The 18,862-nt window shown below is 39.4% G+C and overlaps 1 protein-coding gene and 1 long non-coding RNA gene across 2 annotated transcripts in view; one reads left to right on the top strand and one right to left on the bottom strand.

Moving 5' to 3' along the window:
• The window catches only part of LOC105454198, a 165,566-nt gene extending 148,711 nt beyond the window's left edge, over window positions 1–16,855 (bottom strand). Inside the window, exon 1 of the mRNA XM_011696665.1 lies at window positions 15,536–16,855. The gene's annotated coding sequence lies outside the window, so the exon portion shown is untranslated. The remainder of the gene's footprint in view (window positions 1–15,535) is intronic.
• The window catches only part of LOC105454199, a 43,185-nt gene that overhangs the window by 14,499 nt on the left and 9,824 nt on the right, over window positions 1–18,862 (top strand). The window lies entirely within an intron of this gene.

Genomic DNA, 18,862 nt, shown 5'->3' with positions numbered 1-18,862 from the left:
ATGAAAGTATATCATGATTATATCTTGATGTTTGCAAGGAATTATATAGCAAATATTCCCCTGCGTTATATAAACGTACTCATAAGTGGATTGCAATAAAGTTGACAATTTACAGTGGTTGCACTTTATTTTGATTTGCCACGTTTATTTATAAATTAAACGTACTGTAATAAATTCAATTAATAATCAGTATAACAATTGCGGTTAGTAAATATATTGTTGTTGCAGTATCTAACTAAATAAATATGCAAATATTTAACGATATATTTAGTAATTTGTCGGATGGCGAAGACGGCGAGCCTGGTTAGGCATTCCTCCAGTAGTGGGGAAAAACCTCGCCCCCGCGCAACACACCGAAAATGAGTAATTTCCAGGATTAATTACTGCCCAAAGTTTGAACGTGAGTCTCTTTACTGCATATTAGAGAAGGGGTTAACGAAAAGGGGGATGGGAAAGGGGTCGAAAGAGGTGAAAGGTGGCACGAGCTGGTACGGTCTGAGTGCTTCTTTTTCGAGGGTGGAATGCGGTATTAGCGCTGTTTCGCCAAGGTACCCTTCAATTTAACTCACCTCCGTTTAAAGCACGAAGCAAGGACGGCGAGTGGGATTTCGCGCGCGGACGGCTGCGGCAAGGCGGAAGTGTGCCGATGCAAAATACGAGGGGGGAGGGGGGGAGAGGAGAAAAAAATGGTTACAATACGTAAACATGCTTGTTGTTCCGATACTGTTGCATTATGCGTCTCGTTATTGTTAAATTAAGAGGAAATGAAGGAGAAAATGTTGCATGAAGAAAATTGTTTTCCGTTCTGCTTCGTCCAACGGCCACGGGATTGTTACGTTTAACCTTCATTGAGCCGCGTTTTCTCTCGCGGAATTTTTTTCATTCCCTTTTAAGAATTTAATAATGTTGACTTTATAAGAAATGCGATTGTGCAGTTAAGATCATTTAAAAATTAGGCGTGTTCTTTTTAATAAAATAATAAAGAGTCCAATTACAGCGCGGAAATATCATTTTCCATTGTTTCGCGCGGTTGTATTCCAGCTCCAAGGAATTGTACGGATCAAAAGAGATCTGGGAAGATCTCGGAAATTGTTGAAATTTAGAAAACCCGAAAGACGTAAAAACTCCAAGACTTTTTCTTTCTTTCTTTCTTTTTCTCTCTGCAGATATAATGAACTCCGAAAATCTAACAACCTATAAAGATCTAAAGGAACTTTAAGGGCCTCTTCACACCGACCGACCACTTCAAGCTTAGCGAGTGTCTATTAAACACTGAAGTGCCTAACACTTCAATCTCAGCGAGCTTGCGGCCTATAAAAGCTTATTAAGGCGGGACCGTAGTCAGTTTCGTTAGATATAGAGTGTTTCTATGTTGACCGCACTTTACTTTCTCATCTACGAATTACGATACTTTTAATAAATTTTTTATCATACTTGTGAAAGTATTATTTTGAATTATTTAAGCAATTGAAAAACGACCTCGATGAATTTCAGTCTTGTTTAAAATCTTTATTAATCTTTTGCTATCATCTACAGATTCGTTCAATCAGTTTGAAATCAAATTTTTCTTGATTATTTTTTTTTATCTCGGGGCAGACTTTTTCCCCAACTTTTTAATATCGAGAATATTGAGGATTTTTATAATTAAGTTTTAAAATAGAATTCTACTAATCTCTCTATCTATTGCATCATGTTGCCTCCAGACAACAAAACGAGAATGTATGCTTGGAGCGTGCTTTATAAACGATATCTGACATTTTAGACATTCTTCTCGTAATACGCAAAATATGAACATATTATTTCCATGGGAAACATACATCCACATTTTGTTTTGGGGAATAAAAATTTGCAGATATTCGTGATATACCTTCCATTCTCGGCGAAACACATTGAGAGAGAATTAAAGTGAAGTCTATTTAATATTAACCGAGGAAGGCGAAGGATTTCGTTACTACATTATTCGCATTTCTCAAGTTTAATTAGTGAAAACCTTTTATGCTATAAACCATATCGCTCTTATAATTTAAAAACTTATATTGCTCGTGCATTAATCTTTCGCGGTCGAATCAAACGTCTTAGCTTTACAAATTACATTTCGTTATATTTGCGGGAAGAGAAAAAATATTAAAAATATCTTAAATAGTGAATTTGAATTTATGCGTGCACAAATTATGTTCGTATATTATTACTATTCGTATATTATTATTTAAGATAAATACATGATTGCTGGAAATTTTCATAATTTGTTTTAGTATTGTGCGATTATTTTTAATAAAATAGATAAAAAGCTATAAATAAAATTAAGTATTTAGTAATAGAACTGATTCTTTTTGCCGCATTCAACAAAATATTTAGAATCTATGTAATATGCATATGATTAGATATTAGGAAACGCTTACACTAAATAATACACACGATCGTGTGTTTGTGTGCTGAATTACATGTACACTTAAACGTGTTAAATGCTAAAAACAACGTCCAATTCAACGAGCTTTACGTGCGCGAAAATTAATTACAGAAAAAAAGATGAAATTTGCAAGACCCTAGTGATTTTATGCTTCTGTAACGAGACGGCCGGTGGGTGATAATTTCGTTTTTGCTAGTCCGTGCCGGGATATTATTTTCTGCGTCGCGTCGCCCGACGTCGTCGGCGCGAAACGATGGTGTGGCGCGTGCGAACTCCCGCGGAGAAAACGCGGCTCGCGCGTAAGCAGTTTTTCGAAATACATTCGTACTCGCCGGCGACGCCGGTAAAACGCTGAGCGAAGATACGTCCGCGCTTTATTATTCGCGCTCCGGAACTAAATTCGCGAAACGAGGATTTACTACGTCATTTCGTCGCGCGCGAGAACGCCGTATAAAAAGTTAGGCGCCGAAATACGCACCCGGCGAAATTCTCCGGCGCGCGCGATACGCCGAGCATCACGATCCTCATCCTTCTCCATGTAGATCGCGAAAAGCGCCAATTACCATTGTGCGCTGTAATGAAAATTCCTGCGCGACCCTTAAACTGCACAATACAGCGGAAAAAGGAATTAAATAACCCTTCGTCAGCGGTAATAACAACAGTGCGAAAAGTTTATTAAACTTTTCAATCTTTTAAAACTGTGATTCATCGAAACTTTCTTTCCTGCAGCGAATTAAACGCAGTCTTTATCAGCTAACGCTTGAGAAACAATGTATATATACGCAGTTATAAAGATTATAATTTTCACATTATTTTCACATTATTTCGTTTTCATAATTTCACGTTCGAACACAAATGCAAGAAATTTAAAGGGAGCGGAAAGATTTAAAGATCCGAAACATTCCCAGTTTCATATCTCGTATATTCATATCCCGATTTTAGACTGACATCCATTTTCCTCATGTTAATCTGATTCTTCCTAAGTATGGAATTTATATTACGAGCTGTTTCTGTAAATTATATCCACCGACTTTAAAATTATAAACTAGCGTTATACGCGCAAATTTCCTAGTTTTCTACAAATGTACTGTGACGTGGAAATTTATAAATTGTCACTTCAGCGTGACATATAATATTCGATTATCAGAGAAGCTTTACTTTGTGGAGCCTCGCGTAAAATCGAAATTTTCATTGCAGCATATATTTGCTATTTCTAGACATTCGAGTTATCTGAATCAAAATGTTTAATTTAAAAAATGGTTTGTAAAATTAAATGGATCTGCCTCTGTGATTCTATCTAAAATTGAATATGTTCATTTTAATAACATTTTTCTCATGATTGATATTATCACAGAGATATTGGCTCTCTCTCTCTCTCTCTTTCCTAAGTTAACTTTATATTGCAGAGATTACGGACGAGTATTACGCTCATCCCTTGTTCCACGTTCTAGAGAGACAAAATGTTATATCCTACAAATCTGTAAATTCTGGAAATTTCTAACCGAATAGTTTTCAACGACTGCGAAAGCATGTGCAATTGCAGGCACATCACCCATTTATCCTTAAATTCCTTAAGCACGCAAATAAAAGTAGAGAAAAAGGGCGGGAGTATCGAGGCAGATTCTAAGAACCGACAAACCAGGGTCCTTTCAATTCGCGGTATAAATCCTCTCCGCGTTCGATCACAGCGTGAGAAATGTTGCTCTGGTTGCGACGACGAAAAAAAAAGCACGCGAGGGGGAAAAAAGAAGGGAAGGAAGGGACTCGGGCAGATCGGAGACTTCCGGCACGCGCGTCGGTCAGCGACATTGTTGGCGAATGATCGACGATCGCGAGCAGATAGCGGGAACGTAAGAAAGAATGGACTTTGAATTTTTTGTGTCGCTCGGCCGCTGACAAATGATGCGCGAATCTGGAAACGCGATGGTGTCGCGACGCCATGCGTCATCGGCTGAGCAACAAGGTGGCGCGGGGTGCTGCGCCACTTCCCTCCCTCTGGGATATGCTTTATAGCGCGATTTATCATATTCCGCGCGTACAGAGTCCACCACCCCTCCCCCCGCGATTCCGCGCGCGACACAGAATTCAGTTCTCACCTCGCCTCGTCCTCTGACCGATCGCGACAAAGAGTCGAAATCCGGTTTGGTAACGTCAGGAATCGACACGCTAGAGTCGTATGAACGTATCGGACTTCACTCAGGACGGTGAACGATCTTTAACTCGGACGGGGATATTTCGAGATATGTATGAAAAATTCTCTTCTTTGGAGGGCAAGATAGAAATAAACAGGGAATCCGATATCCACCGATATCTCAGCCATTTCTTATCAATGAAATCTTTCGGTCATCTTTAGGCCAATTTTTCTGATTAAAATCTCCGAATCTCAGTTATAAATGGATGAAAATAAATTCTTATCGAACTGATCTATTTTAAAATCTGTATGTATCTTCAAATGATTTGATGATTGGCCATTTTCTCGAAGCTGATTTTTAATTGTTCTTATTGTTAAACTCAATTAGATTTGCCGACTCTTTGTCCGTTTGATTACTTTAATCATTTTAATTATGCATATATGTATTTTTTTATGTATATATGTATAGTATTATTATTGTGTTATATGTATACGTCTTTACATGATGTTAAATCTGAAAATCACGAATAAAAGAAAGACAACAATAATTAACAATTAGCAATTAGCTATTAAATTTTTATCGAAAGCATTTCTGTTTGCTCAACATTTCTCCCTCGCGGATTTTCCATATAATATCGCGCGATAGAGCCGGCCTTTTTTTCAATATTCTCCGCTCTTGTCCCCGAAGCCCCGGTCTCTCCGAATTACCTTTATTCTCTCTCTTTAGCGCCGTCGGAGTCAGAATTTGGGTTTTGTCGTTGTCAGCCCTCAGTACGAGCCAGCGAGGAAGCGTATTTGCATAGTTATCTCGAGCGCGCAGAATCTGCGAGCGAGCGAACGAACGAGCGAATGAGCGTGCTCTGTTTTCGCAGGATGATGATAATTTTTCCCCTTCGCACTGTTCACACACGTGTGTGTATGCGCGATGTTCCACGGTGTACTTTAGGGCATCGATACGTCCCAGTCTCGTTTCGTATATACCCGGGTTTCGAGAGAGCTACGCGCGTTCGAGCTTAATCGCCGCCGGCCGTCTTTTTCCCGCTCACAAGAGAGCGATCTCTTGCGCGATCCCTCGGCGTTCGATCGAAATGTTCATAGCTCGCAGACATATTATTCGGAGTTAAATGGCTGCATACATAGTCAGAAACGAATCAAACTGAATCACAGTTTTAATACAAAACGGAATTGCATACGACCGCTTTATATCGACTTTTAAATATTAAACCGTGCGCTAAAAAAACAAATAAAATGCATTGCGCATTATTATATGCGGCGTATTTTTAAGCAAAAGCGCGCACGCCAATAATTTCAAATAATATATTCACATGTTTTCCGAAATATCTTCTAAAATATTTTAACGCTGGCAGGATTAAATAAATGGATATAAAAATCTGTGGTACAAAATAAGAAAATTATTAATTAAAACGAGAAAACTTGATCGACTAATTTGAAATTTTACTTGTTTTTATTGCTGATATGTTTCTGCCAGTTTAAGATACTTATTCTCAATATGAAAATTAAACGAAATTCTGACCCTTTAAAATTTGGATTTAAAATATCACCGTGGCTGAACGAGATCCTGACTCTTAAAAGCGCTTGATTCCACTAAATCCATGTATAAGATCCTAGATTGTCTCAAAATTGTGGAAATCCTAAATCTTAAAGCTGGACCTTGAGATACCTCATAAATTTGCATCACGGGATATTCGCGACGGATAGAACTCTAAATCCGCGATCCGCGGAGGTTCGGGATGAAATCCTGGATCCCAATGAAAGCCAAGAATCTGATGTTGCCCTGGCGTGATATCGGAACGCCGTCGATCCGTGGAGAAAAGAAAGGATAGGAAGGAAACAATAGAAATCACGCATCACGTGATTTCGCAGCGGAGTATCTGGCAAGCGCAACCACTTTAAATGCAGATGCATCCTGCACGCGGATCGGGGACGTTTCCTCCTCCCAATCCCCCCGTCGTCCCGTGCAGCCCCTGTAACCTCCGATCGCCCAAGTTTATGGTTCTCCGATGCTTTTCTTCTAAGTACCAATAACTGTCCAACCGTCTGAAGCATCGAAATGCGTTTTGCGTGTACACGTGTGCGTGCACACGTGCACGCTTATAGGACTGTATACCGACACCACGCACGTGCCACAATCAATACATCGACGTCATCCGTTTCCTCCCCGCGTGATCTCTGAATATTCTCGTTCTTCCGAATTTTTTAATTTTTCTATTTCTTACTTTTCGACTATGCCTTCAGTTCTGTAATTACAATTTCCATATTTATTTCTGTTTCTCCACTTTTCAAAAATTCTGCAGTACACTTTATTTCCCTCATCTTTCCATACGATTCGTATATCACTTCGTAACATTTCAATTTTTATTCATTTTTTTCCCCTGCCTCGAAACTTGGGTCTTCGTGTCTGCCTTTCCCCAGAAGTTTCGCGCTCGCGTACTTTCTTTATTTTTATCTACTTTTTAGATTAGTCAATTTTCCAAAGTGGAATTTTCCGCGTCCTTTAAGATCTAAAGTTCCTAAAAGATCTTTATGTTTGCGGTATTTTCAATTTTCTTTATCTCCCCAGTCCCCCCGTGTCTTTTCGAAATTCTTTTGATCTTCTCCATTTTCCATGTCATTGATACGCGATCTTTCACGCGCCTGATCTGCCTGCGGGAAAGTTTCCGCGGGAGTTAGCAATTATTTAACTCCTTGGAATACTCGATTGCTAGCGAACCGAGAGAGAATATCCTCCTTGCCGGTGTAAATGCGAGACGAGATGCAGCCGACGTTGCACTTCTTGCACTCCGTTGCAACCGCACCGGCGAATGACAGCTTTTAAGCTTCCGCCGATTTCTCCGCCTGTCGTCGCCGGAATTCGATTCCTTCTTGAACGAGCCCGAAGTCGACGTAGCTCTTCATTAAAAAGATAAAAGCCGGTAAAGAGAGAACGCAGATGGTTCCTCTTCTGATAAAAAAAAAGAAGGAGAAAATCGCTAATTTCAGGAAATCGGGCACCATTAAATGAAAAAAATTAAATGAGGAAAGGACAAATTAAGATAGGGAAAAGAGAGGATTAATTTAATCTCGTAAAAGTACTTGGATAGGATTTGGATTTGGTCACGAATAATACTATAAACTAATTTTAAATTTATTCGAAAACAATTATTTGTTCCATAATGTTTTACAAAAACGTGAATGAGATATAAAATAATTAGTGAATATTGCAAAGACATTTATGCTAATATTGTATTATATAGTAATTTAAATATTACTTGGTAGAACTTGTAACATTTTTTCATAGAAAAAATTCAATTATATATGACGTTTTTCTCACGTGATATTCATATTTTTAACATGAAATATTTTAATAATTAAATCTTGAATATGTACTCTATAATAAGAAATTTTGGAAATGAATTTCAGATAAATCTTCGATAGAAATACTATCCTTCAGTATCTATAAATAAAAATCGGGCACGTTAATAAAGTGTATCAGTTCTAGGCAACGCGGCTTTGTTCCTTCACGAAGTGGCGCGAACGGTGGAGTGTGATGAGACGACGGGGATTCGTAGAGGTGGAAGAAAGTCCGCAAGGCGTGGTGGGGAAAAAAAGCTAGAGACGGAGCGGTTTATGTCTGACATGGTAATTTTTATTTCCCGGGGCAAAAAGGCGCGCTTTCATGCGGTCGGAGCTTTCATCCCGTTCTCGGATGATAAAGGAATAGAAAGAGAAAATGGAAAATGTGGTGGAAGGGAGGGAGAGAAAGAGAGAGAGAGAGAGAGAGAGAGAGAGAGAGAGAGACGAAGGCATGCAAAAACGTTAAAATTATGGACCCGGTTTTCCAAGGAGCCGTACATACGTGGAAATGCAAACAATAGAGGCTCTCGTCCTTACGTCGAGATCTCGCCGTACTTGCGTGCCGGTTGTGCAAATTCTTTTTTTTTTTTCATTAATATTTTATTTAAAATATTCCATTGTGTATTCGATACAACGAAGTTGTACGATTTATGAATCCGCAGGTGCTTGAAGATATATGGACTTAATAATCAGAGTTTAAAATAATATATATACGGAGAATAGAATATGTGGAATTTCGTGAGTCAGAAAAACATAATCTTTTTAAAAAAAATCCTCATTTTTTTATTTTTTTAGAAAATTCTTGAAAATAAATCTATCTTTTTTTATTCGATGATAATAAGAGCGATAAATTGTATATAATTTGTAATATTTTTGTAATTGAGACGAAGTCAAAATAATTAAATTTTGGAACTCAACTAACGTATTATATTTGTCACGAAATGTTAGCAGAGATTAATACCGTAGATAAAACATTTGGAAAAACGACGCATATAAAAATTTAAATATTTGAATATGCTTCATGCAAAGTTTAATGATTCTAGACGCTCTCTTCACATTTCTAGTAAAAGCATTTAAAGACCTGCGTCACTGCGCCGGTAAATCTGACACTTTGGATCTCAAAGCTTACTTACTTAATCCTTAAATATTTACTAGGTCTGTAGCGAACTGTGGAATTAAGAACGTCCTTTCTAGTTTAAATTTTCAAAGTCTGAAATTTTAAAATCAATAAATATTGAGATTCCGTGTAGATTCTCGAAGGTGCAAGAATGAGATCGCGAGATCCACGCTTCATCGATGTCTCTTCATTTAGATCCTTAAATCCTTAGACTCGCCTCGATATTCGCTAAAAGTGTATGAAACTTACTTGCGATACACGTGCGTCAAAGCGAAATGAATAAAAGGGCGCTCTCCTTGCAGCGATTTACTTCGGAATATCTCCCCTGCGTGTTACATTCCGCTTTAGATACTTAAATATCCGTAGCTCCGGATCTCCGTCGCGTCTTTACAAACTCGGACCGTCGCGTCCCGTCCCGCGGTCCCGTGGATCGCAAAACCGTTAAATCTTTGGATCCTTTTGAACTCAATCGAACACGGCCGGCAGCTGCGAGCAGCGTATTTTCGTGACGCATTTTGGCACGTAAACGCGAGAGAGCGGCGAAAAGGGGCCGCTTTTGTGGCGACTCGCTCGCGGATAAATCCGCGCGGCACATCTTTCACACGCAGCTTGTGAGCGGAATTGTCGAACCCTCGGCTCGCGACTGCAAAAAGCGATACGTTTGGATCGAGATGATCCATTGTATCGCGCCCGGCGCGTAAATTTCATTTTACAACGGATAACGAATTTTCATTGTCGCTATTTCGCTTCCCGCTCCCCTTTCCCCTCAATCCTTTTCCTCGCCAGATGCGTATATTATCGAAACTCCGGAAATGGCGCCTATGTTCGTCTAAATAATATAAATCGCTTCGATTACATCCGAAAAACTGCGTTAAACAATTTACTATAACATATAAATATGTCGCATCAGATAACGCGCGCGCGTGTAGCGCGCGCGTTTAATCTGCGTCCCGTTGTGTTTTCATCACATCGCTGTTATACATTTTTATAATGCTATTTGGATTATATGATTTATAGATAATCGATATCGAAACTAAGGGGCTTATTCTTTCTCAAAATTCTTTATTCGATTAATCCAATATTTGAAATTTCCGACCAAACATTTTTCAGTGCGACAACAGAAACGCCAATAATTAATGAAATAATAATGTTTGTTATCCCTGTTTTACGTTACATCGCTACATTTTTGCTTTCAATTCTCTCCTCATTTTTTCAACGAGCTGCCTTTACAGTTTATTTCATTAGCTTCAATATATTTTGATTTATTCTCCAATTTACCCGTATACTCCACGCTGTTCTATTTTAATCTATTCTACTTGGTTTTATTTTTGCGTTACATTCCACTTTTCTTTGCATTATTTCACCGCGCTTTACCTTGCCTTATGCTTTGCTTTCCTCATTTCGCTTCTCTTCCAGCCCTACAGTTTACTTTGTGTGTTCGTACGCCGGCTTCTCTCCACCTTTTCGCCCTCTATACGCTTTATTTTACCCCTGCTTTGCTCTATTTTCACTCCACTATATTCCCCGTTTGCTTTGCATTGCTTCGTTTCTTTACATTTACCCCGCTTCGGTTTACCTCGTTTCGTACTATCACGCGCTTTGCTTTCCTTATTTTTCTTGGTCCAGTTTCCGCTCCGATTTTAAACCTCGCCTCTCTTCTTGGGACGACGCGCGCGCGCGTCCTTCCATTCCTCGCTCAACTTGCCTTCGTTGAGCCTCGCGCGCCATTCTCCTACTTCCCCTTATTCCGCTTTGCTCCGTCTCGCGTGAACCCGGGGGCTTTGGAGAAATCCAAGCCGGATTGACGGCGCTATGTAATTTACTCGCCGTGCAGGAACGAAACGGAGCGCAGGGCCGCCCTTCTGATTTTACGCAATGCATTTTAATCGCGGATTTAACATTGCGGCAACGGCGGCTCGTTTCGAAGATCAACCTTGAAAATCGACCTGACGCGAAGTCGCGCGTGCGAAGGGAAGAGGCGAAATCTGAGACTCCGCAATAACGTCCTGGGGCTCTCCACAGCCTTATCTCTTCTTGTTCTCTTTCTCCCGTTCTTAACGTTTTTCACGACTTTTCCACGACTCATTTCGATCTTTTGCATCTTTCTCTCTCTCTTCCTATTTGGGTCTCTGCGTTTTCCTCATTCTCCGTGTTCTTCCGCGCGCAACGTATTTTCTTTAGGGCGCTCAGGATTTCTCCGAGTTTGCCATTTTGTTCCAATATCTCGCGAACAGTCCGAGATCTTGCCAATTCCCGACACTTTCTTCGTTGTAAACGCGACGCTTCCGTTGAACAAGCGGCACGATTTTCACCCTCTGTGTAATTCGAGACTTCACGGGGGGGTGGAGGCTTCTATCCTCCTCCCTTCTTGCGCCAACCCGTTCTCACCATCTCACCCCTTTACCCCCGAGGCTCGACTTCTCTCCCTCGCGCGATCACCATTCGCGCCTCATAATTAAAGTCTGGAGACACCGAGTATTTTCTATTAACATTCCTGGCTAACCCAGCGTGTTCAAAATGACCGCAGCTATTGCGGAATGTTGCGCAGCCGACCGGCCGCATTCGGGATGCACTTCTGCGCAGCTGGAATGCAGCTGCTTTTGCCGCCATTCGGACTGTGTTGTAACATTTGTCCCGCCTGCAGAAATTTGTTGTTTCAGTTTATACTTAATATTGCACGCGAATGTTATACTGCGTGTGCAGAACTGGAGTATTTCAGGAAACCCACTACGCTCTTTGGAATTATTTACATTGTATCTGCGCGCTGCACATTACATCTTGTCTGTATCATCGTTTTATTAGTATAAAATAATTTATGTCCAATCTTATATAAAACGAGCCAAAATCTACACAATCAAAAAAAGACAAAAATGTATATATATATATATATATATATATACATACACATATTTTTGTACGTGATATAACATCTTATTCTAAGAAATAAACATAAACTCGATGAAACTATTTTATACATAATATTATATTCTTATTATATTCTATTATTAATATTCCTACTTTTTTTCAAACAAATATTGCATTTATTCATTTGTTTATACAGCGACTGTTAAAATAAATTTAACAATATTTTACATCCAAATTTATATAAAAGTCAATAGAAATCAATTATATATAAAAATTGAGAATTCATGGTCTCTATATTCACAATGTTCTGATAAAATTCTATACGCATGATTAACCAATCACGTTGGAATATGCTTTGAAACCATCCATTGATATTCGACAGACATACCTGTGGAACTTTGTTAGCGCGTTCTGAATATTGAGCTTATTGACATATTTCTGTAAAAAAAGGTCGTATTAATTACATAATAAAATTTATAACTCTTTGATATAAAATTACTGTGAGTGCAGATACTCGTACTTTTATATTCATAAATTATCACCGATTAAACAGTAATTATACGGCTAATAATGACCAAAAGTGGTGATCGAAAAGCTTTGAAAACTTTATTATTTGAAAGCAGTAATTTACCAATATTTTGATCTTACATTGATGGAAAAGTTATTTATTTAGATTATATTTATTGGTTATATTTTTTCATCTATATTTTAATTCTTTTTAAAGAGACGGAGAAAAAGAAGAATTGAAATCTTTTTAAATAGAATTTATTTTTCATTTATTGTATTGTAAGTAATAAAATAATTTAATAGGTACACGTTAGAATTTTGTGTAGTTAACTTTATATATATCATGAATCATGCTTGTTAAGATTCTATTATTTTTATTTCAGTACTTTTTAAATGGTTTAATGTATTTTATATACACACACAAATTTATTTAAATACACATACACATAAATAATATATGAAAATCTTGCAAGTATTTTTAATGTTGGTCATTTTTTCTTGAAAAAGACATCGAGACGTCATTTTATAAATTGATATTTATTCTTTTATACTTTATTTCATTTTATAAATTGCATCAATATAGAATTTTAAATTAAGATTTAAATTAATCAAGATGTCTAGCGTTGAAAATTAAAAAATATCAAAGTATCTGGCATTTAATTGAAATTTAGTCTAAGAAAAAAATCAGTAACAAATTGCCAAATTTCAAAATTATGTTTAATGAACATAATTGCTATAAATATGTAATTTCATACATTTGGAAAAAGCCACTGTGAAAATACAGACAGTGATTTTTTTTTATTTCTAACTTTCCGCGGAAAAAACAATTATTATTGATCTTTTCGAAAATTTCCCCTTGTGTGCGAAACAAAACTTTTGGTTAACATCGATTTCGAGATTGATTGTTTTTTTTTCAACCGCTGAAAAATTTTCGTACGTAGATATTGGCAAGCGGTTATTTTAGCGAGAGAACTGCAATGCTCGCGAGGCCTTGTGTAAACAATCGTGATTGTTTAATGAAAAAGCCACTTATCCTCGTTTCGTAAACATACTTCTAATAAACCACGTGAAATATTGCCTCCACCTTGACGCAAGCGAACCCGCAAGGTGAGTCCGAAATAGTCCGATATAGACCGAAATATTTTCGCGACTCTATGAATAATACATTCCTCGAATCTTGTAATTTCGGAATGATTATTTGAAATAGATATTTTGAGGCATTTTTTACACGGAACATTTTTAAAAGTTAAAGCTAACAGATATTTAATTTAACAAAATTTATTCAAAATTTAATTTCTTAATTTTTTAATAAATAAATCAATATAAATTAGATTCGCTAAATTTTATATTGTATAATAATTTACGTTCTGATAAAAACTTGAAACTAATTGTCAATTTTAGAATTCTCATCGACTCCTTGCTGTAAAAAAAAGCGTGCTTTTACCTTTGGCGTTTATTAAAATTCACAGAATCGATAAGATATCGTTATAAACGTTATAATGACGGTAATAATTTTCTGTAAAAACAGGGTTATCGAGATTATTATTCAAACGATTTTCCCGAGTATCCAATTTTTCCCAGATAAATCACGAAAAGTTGATGCGATCGTAATGCGATATTAATTAATAATTCGGCGGAAAGGGAGCACGTCCGTGGCGCGAAGAGAGGCCCCGGCTTTGATTAGTATACGGGACGCGTGCTAATTTAAATATCATTTGCACGGAGCTCAAGTGCCAGCAGTCATTAGCGTGGAAAGAATTTAATTACGATTGTTCGTAATCAGTACACGCCGCGGTGCTGATTTCAAGTTAATCCCCCGCCCTCCCCCTCCCCCCCTTCCCCTCGCCCTATGCACGAGCTCTCAGGGCTCGTCCGAGCGGATGAACGGGTCCTTATTCGGGAGCGACGGCACGTCCCGATAAGCAGAAATTGATAACGAATTTTCCGGCAGCAGTTTTAGTGTGCAGCGAGAGTGTGCCCGTCGTCTAGTCTGCGAGAGAGCGAACGACAAGGGTAATGCGGGAGTTTAGTGCCAAGTTTTGCGAGTCGCGCTCAGAGCTCATCCGAGCCGGAGATTTTGCGAGTGAGGCGCGTAAGCTCGCGGGGCAATCGCGTAGACTGATATTTCGCAGCTGCTGCGACGCGAAAGAGAATTAAGTTGTGAAGTTCACCCGGCAGTAATCTAACTCGTTGCTTGGAACAAACGGCAATACGGCGGGGTGTACATTCGAGGATGGCACGTGGTAATAAATGACGCGATTAAAGCTCGCTAATCCGTAAATGTTTTCAGATTTTGTGCGTTTGAATTGACGGAAAACAGATATTTCGATTTTCGAAAGATATCTGACTTCTCTTTGACATTCTTCTCTCTATCTCTCTTTTGGAGCTTTACATATATAATCGTCATTTCTAGAGAATGGCTAAATACCCACGAATATTTTGAATATTCTCTTTCTGCATTTTACTCGGATATTTATTTTATTAGTCCGGTTTTTGGAATATTTATATTTGTGGATATTTGAATATTTATGTTATTACTATGTAAAACTATGTCGCTCGAAACAAGTGACAATACCAGGCGGTATATATTCGGGGATGCAGCATGGGGTATGTAATAAATTACACGATAAAAATTCCATGAATCCATAAATGCGTTTGGATTTTATGCGTTTAAATTTAAATTGCTCCTGCGGGATTAACAAAAATATTTCAATATTTTTTTTATATTGCGAATGCTTAATTTTAGGACAGAATTAGCTACTCACGAAGGATGTTATTCTTTATAAAGCTTTCATACCCATATATAAGAATTTATTGACTGAAGATTATACATAAGAGTTGCATAATCGAAATAATTATTTTTTACTCGTACTTAATAAATTGCTAGTTTTTTTTCTGGATATAAGTTTTTCATCTCAAAAAAATGCATAATTCAGTAGCATTTTTAATACATTAATAATAACGTTTTTATTACTATATAAAAATTGTATTCCTATCGATTTACGCTGTTATTTTTGACAGAGAAACTTTTAAATTATAATACGATATAATAGAATAAAAAATTCAAATATATACCGTTATGGTTATTGTTTTGTTGTTCACCATTCGTATTCTATCCAAGATGTAAATACAATTAAAGATTATCGTTACTCACCGAAATTACTGCAGTGGAAAGAACAATTCTGTCAGATATCAAAATAGATCCATCTACCCTCTGTCCCCCACGTCGCTGAATTGAATCCACCGATTCCTCAAAAATATTGGGCTGCAGATCGATCAACTTCAAGGCTTTATTGGTCTTCGATAATTCCACTTATGTCGTTCTTACTGTATTCAGGACTATTCAAACAGAACTCTTCGAAGTCATGACGGGGCGAGATAACCAAAAGCCCTTTAAACGTCAAGGCCTTTCACTTTAAGGTCCTCGAACCGCGGAGTGAAAATATCCTTCGGTAAAGATTCAAAGTCCTGGAGAAACACTCATCTGCTGAGAATTTGCGATCCTCGATAATGGATTGATAGATCGTAAGACGCGCGAGAGGACACCAGATGAGTTAACTCTTTATTAATCTCATTGTTATTCAATTTTACTCGGATCGGATAGTCTTCCTTCAAATCTTATAAAAATAGCGGCGAACTAAGAAAAGTCCTTCCCTTGACACGACGCACACTTTCAGGATAGATCCTCGAAAGTTTTGAAACTCTCCGGCCACGTGACCAAAAATCTTACGCGACGCAAAAAGTTATTCCGGTAACCTTGGAACACGATCCTCGAAAGCTGAAACTGAAATCGCGTTAGATCTTTTGTAGAAATTTTCGCAGATTGCTAAAGAATTTCCGATCCCCGCTGCAGAGGATCTCTGGAGATTCTTGAAAACTTGTCGGAGTTTTCAGTGGCTCTCGATAATGTCCCAAACACTTTCCAACTGCTGCTCCACACGTCTCCAAAATTTCGAGATCTACTTCCGTAAAAAACTTGCGAGCTTTCAAGCTTTTTACAAACTAATTCGCCATCTCGTAAACTTATCCAAAAATCTGCAAGCTTTCTTATGTCTCCTTAAACTTTCGCGAGATATCTCAGACGCTCCGGGTTGCTTCCCGGAGTGTTGGCAAAGTCCCCGACTTATCTCGCAAACTTCTCCAAGGACTCTCAAGGATCCTAGGAGAATTCTGAGAATTCTCTCAGGTCACCCCGGAACACCCGAGGATTCCCTCAAACTTCCCCCGGACCAGTCGATCGCCGAGACGCGGAGAGGAAGGATGCTCGCGGCGATCAGTCACGTGGCTCTGATCTATCGATCGCGATAGATCGGTGCGTTGCGATTTACTGGCGTCCCTCTCGTCGGGGACGTCGTCGACGGTGACGTCGTCGTCGGCCGTCCGGTCGTTCGATCGCGTACACACGGAGCGGTGTGGGGCACGCGATATTCTCGGTGCTACGTGGAGGCGAGGACGTCGCGACCCTAGGCAGACGCAAACTGACGGCGCGGCGCTCGGCACCCGTTGCCGCGACGCCGTGCGTCGCGACGTCGGGCGTCCCGTCCGCCCGCGGCGACCTCTCGCACGCGCGAACCCGCCGCGCATATTCCGGAGCAGGGCAGAGCGGAGCGGAGCGGTGCCGCGCGGCGCGGCGCGGTGCGCGGCGTGGCCGCGAATCGGTGCAACGCGCGGCGCCGCGCGACGCATGCTGCTGCGCGAGCAGTCGTGCGGAAGATGAGACGACGCGGAAGAAGCTGCGAAGGATGCACGCAACAGTTGTTCGAGCATCCTTAAATTCGAGGGTGCTCGTATCTGGCGCGTACTATGGTGCGAAGATGTTCGAATTTCACGAACGAACTTTAAATTCCTCGTCGCCGACAGGATTCTCTCTCGCTCGACGCGTTTACGTCTGACGTTTTCCCGCTTGATCCTCAGCGGAGACTAAGGGGATTTTTTTTTACGCCTGTGGCATAAAACAGCAAGAATAACTGACAGTAAAACGTAAAATGTAAAGTCATATAAAGAGTAATACGATCAAAATCACTTCTCTCTCCCATGTAATTTTAAAGAACCTTTTTGACTTGATTTCACGTAAACGCCGAAGGGTCAAAAGCTTAACGAAATTGATAATATTTATTGAGTAATTTAATACCTTTTTTAATAACATATGATTTGAAAACTGTAGATATTTCAATATTTTTGTTTAGGAAAAATCAATTCGAAACCTCGTCAAAATTGAGGTTGCAAGTTACGGATATTTTTGCATATCGATTTCCATTGAAATTGGGCAAATAAATAGTTCCACTTTTGAAATATTAATGGACAATGAAAATAAGATTATGGTCTGTAGAAATCGTAATAAACGTTAACTTTATTAGAATTTCTAGTAACTCGTTAGTTAAATCGACATAGCATACATTTGTTAATCGATATATATGTATGTATACGTATCTTCATATATGAAAATATTATTACATGAAGATGCGAATATACGCAAATTTGATTCTATGCGAGAATTATACGAAAACACCAAGAATATGTAAATTCCTAAGGTTAATATCCTCAAAATTCAGAAGGTTCAAAATTCGAAGATAGAAATCCTACGTATAAGCTGCAGATGTTCCCGCATTTGAACGCTCCAAAATTAAAATTCTGCAAATTTAAGTATTCCAAGCATGAGAAAATCGCGAAATCGAAATTATTTTCGACACCGAACCGAAGTAGGCTAAACTTCGACTATTTGAATGAGGGTCTACGTAAATTAAAAAAATTGCACGCGCAAAAATAGTCGCAAATATTCTAAGATTAAGGATGCCTGCACAATTCCAAATATCGTTACTATTTGATTTGAGCCAATTTACTAAGTGCTCACACACGCCGTGCGCCACGCTAATCACATAACGCTAAATTGCAACAACAATCTGCTAATACATCTGCGCACGCGATCGTCTCGCGGAGCCGATCCTGACACGCGTATCGCGTCTCGTGACTCGCGGATCACGGCAGGCGATCCGGCAAAGTTTCGTGTCCGGCCTGACAGTGCGGCTTTGAACATGCGCGCATGTTCGCGCGTACGTATGTGTATGTGTACATGCGTGTGCATGTACGGGCACGGTAGTTTCACCGTGCAGCGGCGGGACGTCGACGTGAAACGAAACGCCGTGAGGCATGAGAACGGAATTCCCAACGGGAACATAAAGCCGCGGACGCCCCTTTTCCGGCGGCGTCTCGACGCCTGCCGACGCTCGCGTATACGTGCCACGTCACGTGGCCGACGCGCGAGATCCGGTCGACAACGCGTTGGTTGACGCGACGCATCGCGACGCATCGCGCGACGCTCAGCGCGCGAGAGACCGGAGGGACTCCTGAGAAAATATAGCGAAACGGCGCTTGACCGCGACCAGCCGCAAATGCGCTTCTGAATAGGGTTTGAGGTAAGCTTTTAAATGGACTTAACAATTTTAAAATTGAAACGAGAGAGAATAGAGAGAGAGAGAGAGAG

This window comes from Wasmannia auropunctata, unplaced genomic scaffold (assembly GCF_000956235.1).
Source record: "Wasmannia auropunctata unplaced genomic scaffold, wasmannia.A_1.0 LD335987.1, whole genome shotgun sequence".
In the NCBI taxonomy this organism is placed as follows: Eukaryota; Metazoa; Arthropoda; class Insecta; order Hymenoptera; family Formicidae; genus Wasmannia; species Wasmannia auropunctata.
The sequence above is the reverse complement of the archived record's forward strand: the minus strand, read 5'-3'. Positions and strand labels throughout refer to the sequence as shown.